Source organism: Cupressus sempervirens, chromosome 5, assembly GCF_028749045.1.
Source record: "Cupressus sempervirens isolate cs-2001-9-10 chromosome 5, ASM2874904v1, whole genome shotgun sequence".
NCBI classification, from domain to species: domain Eukaryota; kingdom Viridiplantae; phylum Streptophyta; class Pinopsida; order Cupressales; family Cupressaceae; genus Cupressus; species Cupressus sempervirens.
Window position 1 is genome coordinate 863,791,159 of NC_143122.1, and position 10,153 is coordinate 863,801,311.

At 35.1% G+C, this 10,153-nt stretch overlaps 2 non-coding genes across 2 annotated transcripts; one reads left to right on the plus strand and one right to left on the minus strand.

Annotated features, from left to right (window-relative positions):
• Positions 1 to 407: 407 nt before the first annotated feature.
• Positions 408 to 495, minus strand: TRNAM-CAU (transfer RNA methionine (anticodon CAU)). Its single transcript is given in 2 exon segments — positions 408 to 443; positions 458 to 495. It is a non-coding gene; the product is annotated as a tRNA-Met (tRNA).
• A 670-nt stretch (positions 496 to 1,165) lies between these two features.
• Positions 1,166 to 1,237, plus strand: TRNAG-UCC (transfer RNA glycine (anticodon UCC)). The gene has a single exon. It is a non-coding gene; the product is annotated as a tRNA-Gly (tRNA).
• Positions 1,238 to 10,153: the final 8,916 nt, after the last annotated feature.

A 10,153-nucleotide genomic window follows, 5' to 3' on the forward strand; every position in this document is an offset into this window, starting at 1 on the left:
AACAATTTGTTGATTGTTTAAGCATAGATCAGACAGTGGAATTGATTGCAAGCGTGGCATCACTTCTTACAAGTTCTTATTATATGAATGAAGCACCAAATGCATAGGAGAGAAAATCTGCTGACTTGGGCCTAAGATTATCTCTGTAAATAGTAGGTAATGCTTAACTACATCATATAAAAAAGATATAATGTGATTATGTCTGTAATCAAGGATAATTTTTAACTAGAATAGAATAAGAAGCCCGTTTACATAATTTGGCATCGCATGAAGTTTCATTTTCACAGAAATGCTAGCCACTCATATATTTATGAGGTTTTCTCTATAATTCTGCTTGGGATAAAATTGTAGTTCAATATTTATGAAGAAGAGCGTAAAGGAAAGGATCCTGGGAGAAAAAGAAGCTTTGGGGTGAGAGAGGCTCGAACTCTCGACCTCAGGATCACTCAGGTTTTGCTATGAGACCTACGCGCTAGCCAACTGCGCCACCACCCCTCTGTTTAGAATGATGTAATCTGATTAAATCTTTTCGCTTCTCAGATAACTCCAAACCAAGAAGATACAAGAAGCTTCCAGGCAGTGTAGCGGAGTTTGTCCTCGCAACCCCATAGTAATTATTTGAAATAGTAAACGTGCGAGAGTATTTCAAAATAACAAGTGGAAAAATGGTGGTCAGAAGCCTCAACTGATTACAATTATCAGAGATAGGTTTCGATCCTGAGACCTGAGGGTTATGGGCCCACCACGCTTCCGCTATTGTCTTACCTCTTTTTCGAAAGTTACACAACACCATTACACCTGTTGTCTTTGAAAATGATTGTGTAAGAAGTTTTCTGCACCAACACCAATCTGCTTTGCTAAAAGAAAAACGAAGCCAAGTTGTGTTTGATAAATGCCAGAAAAGCTAGTTTGTCTGAGCCCAGGTTCGAAGTGTGGACCTTTAGTGTGTGAGACTAACGTGATAACCAACTAAACCAACCAGACGTTTATGACACCTAACCAGTATACATTGTTCTCTCTTTTCTTGAGGAATGACTTCAATGCTTAACTAATTGAACATCATACTCGGTCTGCAATTGATTTAATGGAAAGCAACTTTTTCTCCAACAAGAGCGGGGTTGCGTATTGAAAAGAAGAAAAACAAAATCCAGCTCAGACCTCATATGCGTTTGTAGTCCAACGGTTAGGATAATTGCCTTCCAAGCAATAGACCCGGGTTCGACTCCCGGCAGACGCAGTTTTTAGATATTGCTCGGCATATTGATCACGAAAAAGTTTTAGCACCGTCTGTGATGTATTTCTGCAAGTTTTACAGCAAACTGCTCACTATCTGTGATGTATTTTTGGCAGTAAAAAATGTTGGATATGGGTATTAAGTTAATAACTTTAGGGTCTGTTTGGCGAGCGGAATAGGAATACGTATTCCAAAAAAATTAATTCTCTGTTTGGATGCATCAAATCGGAATAGGAATAGGAAAAAAATTGGAATACGTATTCTAATTTTGGCACAAAAATGAGCATTTGTTAATCCACCAAAATAGATGGAATAGGAATACGTATTCCTATTCCAATTTTTTAAATTTTAGAAAACATAAATTTTTGAGTCCGTGTATTCCACATCAGATTCTGGATGAACCAAACAAGAACAGGAATACGTAACCCCATTCTCTATTTGAGAATAAGTATTCCAGAATAGGTATTCCTATTCCCGTTTTTATATTCCCGCAAACAAACAGACCCTTAGGGACTTGGTCCTCTATGCTAGCTATAGTTTGACAAATAGGCACAATTGGTACCAATAGTGTTACACAATTGATCTAATGATTAACTCTTTCTATATAGGGTTCTATCGGCCCACTAAATAATTTTTTTGTAGGCTTTTAATTAGCAAAATCCAAAGACGATAGCATGGGTACTAGTGCTCTTCCCCTAACTACAAAAGAAACATGCAATCCAATTATAATTTGTACGATGAAAAAAATATACACTTGTATAAATATAACCAGATCATTAAACATCTCGAAGAAGTATTAAATACTAAAACTAATAAGAAAACACTTCTACCAAATGTGCAAAAAAACCATTGAATACTCTACATTCTTCTTAGAGTATAGAAACATGCAAGAAGACTGTAGATTAGTAAGCATGTTTAGTTATTAACACCATGTCTCTTTTATCATTTATATGTGTTGTTTTTTTTCTTTAAAGTTGATTTTGATTTTGTTGCTCAACATAAGGAATCAATCAAAAAATGTTTTGATCTTCCATGTATCTTAAACAATCAATATATTTTTTATACACTAGTTTATATGCATTTCATGGTTTAGCATTTTATCTTGACAAATGTCTCAAATAAGCATCAAACTAGTTTAACTAAAGAGAATCATGTCCCGTGTACCCATATCTTGTACTCATGCATTGATATCTTGATCGTCGTAATAGATCTTGTATGTGTAGTAGGTAGTGCTTGATCTAGTGATAGATTTTGGGACCAAAGATAAATTGGATGCTGTTGTAATTGTTTTTGTTTGCATATCCTCAAATTCACTATCTTGTGGAAATAAAACTCCAGGAATACCCTCCTATGTCAAACCAAGCCTAAAGTAAAGGAGATAGTATACACTCAAAACTGGAATGTCACTACACATTTTTTATTCTACCTTAATAAATGACATAACCTTAGACTTGAAGTAGTTTTACCCTTCTAAAAGTTTGAGTAGGATCCTTGGCTCTTGTGGGTCCTTCCGTGGATTCTCAAACTAAATTTGACATATAGATGACTACTATATATACATTAATCAAAAAAATTATAGAAATCCAATCACAAGTACCGAAAGTCATTATAGATTTTGTTTATCCTTGAAGAAATATTTAGGAACAATTATTAGTTGGATGGTAAAAAATATAGATTTGGGATATGCACATAAAAACCATAATGAGGATATTTTCAAATAATATGAGACAAAAATAATTTAGTGATAGGGCAAAATGTGTCACAATGCATATAGGGTTGAATATTACAATTGATAACATGGAGAAAATACAAAACAACATTAATACACTATGTTGATATTGTTTGAGCTGGTCCATCTCTGCAAAAGATTTAAAATTTTGGGTTTGATTAAGTAGAGACACAAACCACCTACTTCAAACTCATGTGATGCCATCAAAGACTTAGATGTGATCACCCCAAATTTTCCTCTTATATATTCATGAGAATCCTTAGGTAATGCCTTAGTGAAAATATCACTTTTTTTTTCTTTAGTGTTCACATACTCCATTCTCACTTCTTTATCTTGAACTAACTCTCTCAAGTAATGATACTTGATAACAATATGCTTTGTCTATCTGTGCATCACATGATTCTTTGATATGTTTATAGCACTAGTGTTGTCACAATAGATAACAACTGGATCAATGATCTCTTCCTTCATCTCTTTCAACATTTGCTTAATCCACACAATATTTGAATAATTTACTGTTGCTGCCACATATCCATCTTTAGCTGTTGATTGATAAATATAGTTATGCTTCTTGCTTGTCCATGAGATTAGTCTCTTTCCTAGAAACAAAGCTCCATCGCTTGTACTCTTTCTATCATCAACATTACCTATCCAATTTGAATCAATGAACAGTTTCAGTTCAAACTTGTCATTCTTCTTGTAATATAAGCTACAATCTTTTATTCCTTTTAGATATATCAATATCCTTTTTATCGCCATAATGTGATTATCCTTAAAATTTGCAGAAAATATTGCAACAATCCCAACTACCAATGCAATACTAGGTCTATTGTGAACAACATATTGTAGTTTCCCAATCATTGATCTATATAATATCTGGCTCACATCAGTAGAATCATCATTCTTAGATAGCCTATGTCATGTAGCCATGGGTGTACTAACTGGTCTTGAGTCTTCCATTTCAAAAGTTTTCGGTATCTCCTTGATGCATTTTGATTGAGTAGTGAAGATACCTTGCTTCATTTGACATATTTGTAAACCAAAAAAGAATTTGATCTCACCAAACATAGACATTTTAAATTCTTTATTTATCTCATCTGCAAATGATTTGCATAATGCATCCTTTCCTTCAAATATGATTTCATCAACAAAGATTTCAGATAACAATGTTTCATTGTTACCTCCAGTCTTCAAGTATAGACTGTTGTTCTCATTTGTTCTAAAAAATCCAATCTTTACCAAATAATTATGCAATCTCTCATACTATGGTCTAGGGGCTTGTTTCAAACCATACAGAGCCTTGTGCAACTTACATACCATGTTCCTCTTGTTGGGGTCAACAAGTCCTTCTAGTTGTTCAGTGTAAACTTCTTCTTCCAATATTACATTCAGAAAAGCAAATTTAACATCCATTTGGTAAACTTTAAATCCTTTATAAGAAAAATAGGCAAGTAGTAATAGCCCTTTTCCTAGATATGTGAAAACTAAGAGATTCTATTGAGATTCCTCCTTTTATCAATGATGGGGAAATTTTGTTGATTGGTATTTGAAACTAAAGTACTTATAATAGGCTATTCTTTTGTATAGAAATTATTATTATTTGTTGTGAGTTTATAATAATTTACTACCATAAGAGGAATTTTAATTTTAACTTTTTGGCTAAAATTTGAAAGAGTGCACATTTTTGGAAATTTTCATAAAGACAACTTTAGATTTTGATCTTCATTAATAGTGGATAGCTTTGCCATCTTGTATTGAGGATAGGGTGGCACATACATTTTATGTTACAATTCTAGAAAGGCACTTGTATGAAGGAATATGGATAGTCATTCTTATTTTGCATGTGATTGTTGTCTATGAATTTGTTAAGAAAAGACAATCAAATCATTCATTAAATAAAGTATCTAATGCCAAAAATAAAATGTATCATAAAATAATACAAACTATAGAGAGATGAAAAGAAAGAAGGATTCCATGTTATACCTACTTAGTCATCATAGATGTACTTAATGTCGCCTTAAGTTTATTCATCCCATTTTTCATTAATAATGGATAGCTCTACCATCATGTATTGAATATAATATATAGTTGAATGTGATGGGTGATTCAGTAGGAATAGCTTAGTTATTCTCATTCAATTATAAAAACCAAAAAGATAAACTAAATAAGGCCCATAATGAAGTTGGAAGAAGAGAGAAGATGCCCAATTTTGTTGTAATCAGTATGAGTTACCATAGGTAATGCAGGAGCATCGTGGGTGTAAGAGAAATTTTGCATCATCCAAAAAAAAATTCCTTTTTTTTTCTTGAATAAGGGTTGTCTTAGTGCAAAGTTGTTGTCTGTGAGACTTGCTACTTAGTAAGTTGGTCATACGAGCTTGAAATGTCCTAATATCAAAGGTGGATGCTTATCTTGGATATATCAACTTACTAGTTGAGGCTCAGTGCCATATCACAAGTATTCATGGATTCATTATGGGTTTTCGGTGTGCAATTTTAGTATAAAGACTTCAAGCTCATTGTTGAAGACTTTAGAGGCCCCAAATGAGCTTCAAAATGGGGTCAGCTAGAGCTTGCACAAGTCTAGCCATGTAGATTAGATGATGAAGATTCCAAAAAGTGATTATAGTAGCTAATCAGAGCAACGATTCGAAAGTTATGGCCTTCTGAAGTTGGGCTGACCAAATTTTCCAAAACAAGTGTCAAAGGTGTATCAGGTAGACTCTATATGTAATTTTAGAGTTAGTTGGTCTCAAGGTTTGGGGTTTGATGTCTAGAAAATTTTTGAGTGGTGTAAAAATGCTTATTTAAAGAATGTCTGTACATTGTCTAGGGCAACTCTAGGTGGTAGTCTGCAGCTCTGTGTTCAAAATTACTGTAAGGAAGGTGCCCCTTTGGGTTTGCATATTATTTTTCAAAATTCAAAATTTTGCATTCGTGGTGATAATAAGAAACCCATATTTGTTTCTCACAAATTGTTGTTATTTATTTGTTTCTATTATGTGTTTGTGGTATTCAGGGGAGCACTCTTCACCAAGTGGTATCATAACATGAGTTCTTAAGTGTGTATATAGATCATCGAATGTGAGGCAGCTGCACTAGGACCATAGTTTGGGCTGAGCGTGTAGACAGATTAGTTTGCACTAGGGTTTTCAATGGAAACATGGAAATGCCTCCATGAAGAGAGCATGGTGGAAGAGTCATAGATATTACACTTGAGGATTTTAGAGCCCTCCAGAAATAGATGCAAACATTGGAAGAACAAATGTGTGATGAATAAATCTTGTCGTAAGAGATGAAAGTGAAGATGAAGACAAAGAACAAGAAGAAGAAAATGCTGAAGTAGAGGTAATTTTGAACCCAGAAGAAGAAAGAATTTTCAAGGCCATCTTTAAGATTGGAAAAAGACCTAAGTTTGAGGTTCTCACATTTTTGAAAAATCTCAACCCAGATGGTTGATCGATTGGATCAATGAATTGGAGGAATACTTTGAGTATGAAGATATTGAGGATCCTAATAGGGTCAAGTTTGTGAAGGAGAAACTGAAGGGACATGCAAAGATCTGGAGGCAGGAGATTTAGTTGGAGAGAGATAAAAGAGGATAGGAGAAAATCACTAGATGGGATCGAATGACAGCTAAATTGAAGTGACAATTCATTCCCATGGATTATGAGCTTGGTCTGCCAAATAAAATGCTAGGGTTGAAGAAAAAAGGAAGAGTTGTTCAAGAGTATTTAGAAGAGTTCTACTGAGTTCTCATTAGAACCAGCCATGTGGAAGCTGATAAGGAGAAAGTTTCCCGTTGTCTTAATGGGTTTGATGCAGGAGCATCTTGGGTTTGTTTGCAATCCTGCATGTTTGAGAGGGATTTTGGTTAAGGGTTATGGAGCTTGGTGAATACTGGTGCTCAACATACACTGGGAGCTCGGCATGGTCTTGGGAGCTCGGCATGGTTTATGGAGCTCAGCATGGTCTGGGAGCTCGGCATGGTCTATGGAGCTCGGCATGGTCTTGGGAGCTTGGCATGGTCTAGGGAACTTGGTATGGTCTATGGAGCTTGGCATGGTCTAGAAGCTCGACATGGTCTTTGGTTGCTTGGCATGGTCTGGAAATTTTGTGTCTATTTCAGGCTGTACAACTAATTTCCCACAATGAGTTAAAGGATGAAAATTTTAGAGATTGAAGAGGGCCTATATTTCTACCTACAATTTGAAGCTCAAGTTCTAATTCATTCAGATCTAGGAGATATCACAATTTTACTAAGACATCAATTTTGGGAATTTAATTGTTGTAGGAGGCTGACTTGTGGCATTTAATTTATGTATTTGTATTTAATTTGTGTTGTAGGCTGACTTGTGGCTTAGATTGGTATAAGTAGGGGTTGGGGGGGGGGGGGGGAGTCTTTAGGATTAATCATCCATTGTGGAGAAAAGGAGGAGCTTGGGAGAGTGAATTTTGAGAAGGGCTAGTAGCTACGGCTTGGAAAACAAGGAGAATGCTTGGTGGGCTTGCGAGCTCAAGTTGAAATCTTCCTTGGAGGTTTCTACCAGAGTGTGGATCTAGACTAGCTAGGGCTTGGGTTTGGATCTTGAGGGATCCTGTAAAAATATTACTTGCTTTGTATCTGGCCATAACCGGGAAGGCCTTATAGCCCGACACATTGCATGTAATCATTTATATTTTATGAATATATTATTATGATTTGGTATCAGATCTTGCATTGTTGCTTCTTGTTATTATGTTTCTACTGCATGGTTGTATAGCTGGGGGCTAGGACATCTCCTTTGGGGATTCTCCTCCCTTGCACTATGTCAGGGTTAAGGCCAAGCATTCAGGAGGAGCTAAGTCTAGTTTGAATGACTAGTATTGAGGAGGCATACTAGTTTTCCCTAAGAGTTGAGGAGAAGCTGAGTAAATTGTTCGGTAACAAAAATAGTGGAAGAGATCATCGTGGAAGATCTAGCGAATGATATTATGGAGGCTAAAATGATGATCAAAAGAACAAGGATGAGGCTGGCAATAGCAGTCACAACTAGAGGGAAGACAATTCTAGCCATTTCCATGATCAAAATAATAGAGATCAAAGATGAAGAGGAAGAGGGAAAGGATATAGAAGATGAGGTTTTCATGGAAATTTTTTTCACTTCAGAGAAGAAGGGCATGGAGCATTTGAATGTTCTTGATGCCAAGGAAGGATGGATAGAAGAACTAAAGGCCAGGCTAGAGTTAAGCATGTTGATGGAGATGCAAAATCATCCCATTTTGAAGATGTTGAAATAGGAGAAGTCCTAATTAATCAAAGAGTCTTGCTGAGTGGAGAGAATAATCCTGTTCAAAGGAGGATTTTATTTCACACAAGGTGCAAATGTGAAGATAAGTGTTATGATGTGATCATTGATGGTGGAAGCACTAATAATATGGTGTCACAAAAGATGGTTATGAAGTTAAATCTCAAGAGGCACAAACACCCACGTCCATACCATATTGCCTTGGTGTAGGACAACACATGATCATGGTCAATGAGTAGTGCCTAGTGAAGTTCAAGATTGGAAGCTACTAGGATGAGGTGCTTTGTGATATCATACCTATGGACATGTGTCATGTGTTGCTGTGTAGGTCACGATAGTTTGATAGGAATGTTGTACATGATGGGTGAGCAAATACCGATAGTCTAATAAAGGATGGAGTGAAACATAAGTTGAAGCCATTGAAGGAGAAAGACAAAAATGTATGTATTGATATCAGAATATGTTTTATTGATGGAAAGGACTTTCTCAAAGGTATGAAGTGTGAGAATATGTGTTTTTCTGTAATCTCAAAAGATGGTAAAGAAAAAGTAGAGGAGGTACCTATAGAAGTTGTAGATTTGTTGGGAGAGTTTCTTGATATTGTGTTAGATAATGGACCTAATGGATTGCCCACAACAAGGAAGATCAATGACTAGATGAAATTGATTCCAAGGGTTAGTTTTCCAAATAAGGAAGCATACATAATAACATAGTAGAAAGTGAGGAGCTGAATAGACAAGTGCATGAGTTACTATAGAAGGGGTTGATTCAGGAGAGTCTGTGTAGTGCCTCTTTTGTTTGCAATTTGTACCTTGTTACATTTTGATTCGAGAGATAATTTATTACTCATGTTTGAGAACATTTGAGATGGCCTGGTGGTTAGATGTTATATTTTGATTACCAATATCATAAATGTTAGATTACTATGATATTTAGTTTGATCATATTTGCATGATGATGCCTTTTGGATATGACATGATGTTTTATGATAATATCTAATTATTTTGTATTCAGACATATACTATGTTTATGTTTATATGTTGGACTTGTTGGATATTTACTTCATTCTTTCTTTATGATGTTTTATGCGAAAGTTAGTGATGCAAATGGATTATTTAAGTATGTGTAAATAAATGGTTAAATTAGGAAATTTAATGCATTTATCGCTTTGGCTATATTATTATATGCAATTGCACTTGATCATGTTGTTTAGTGTGTAGGATTTATGTCCCTAGCAGTGGCACATGAAGTTAGTGATTCAGTTGTTTACATCTAGCCAATGCCATCCTTGTATGGTCGACATATCCTATTTATTTGATTAAATAAATCCTTTGGTGATTTAATAAATCCAAACTCATTTTCATCATGTGATTAGACCAATGAGTGTGTTTGTGCATTTAGAGGTTCATAATTTGTCACAAAGATTATTAAAGTATTCTGTGATTATTGGTTTAAGGGAATTTTGGGCTTTATTTTATTAATTTAATTCTGATAGTTTTTCCATAGTTGAATTCCAATTACTTGGAATAGCCTTTTTTCATTTGGGTTGATTTAGGGTTTAATTAGGTGAGCTAGTTAATTACCCTATTCCTTTATTCACTCAAAAAGTGAATATATATCCAAAAATAAATTTTATTCCTCACTTCTCACTTTCTAAAATAAGAAATATGAGCGGAAATACAATTATGTTTGTTATAGGAGCTACGTGCATGGGATCGTCGCGAGATTGGTCTCGCTAGATCCATCTTGGGGAGACCTTGGATTGCCATGACTTTCAACAGTTTCTATGAGGTTTTTATTTTCCTGTTCAAATTTTAGTATTTTCCCTTTTGGTTGATAGGTAGGGTTCTCTTATTTTATTGTTTCAACTTCATTTTTGCTTTCGTTTTTGGTAGTTTCTTGT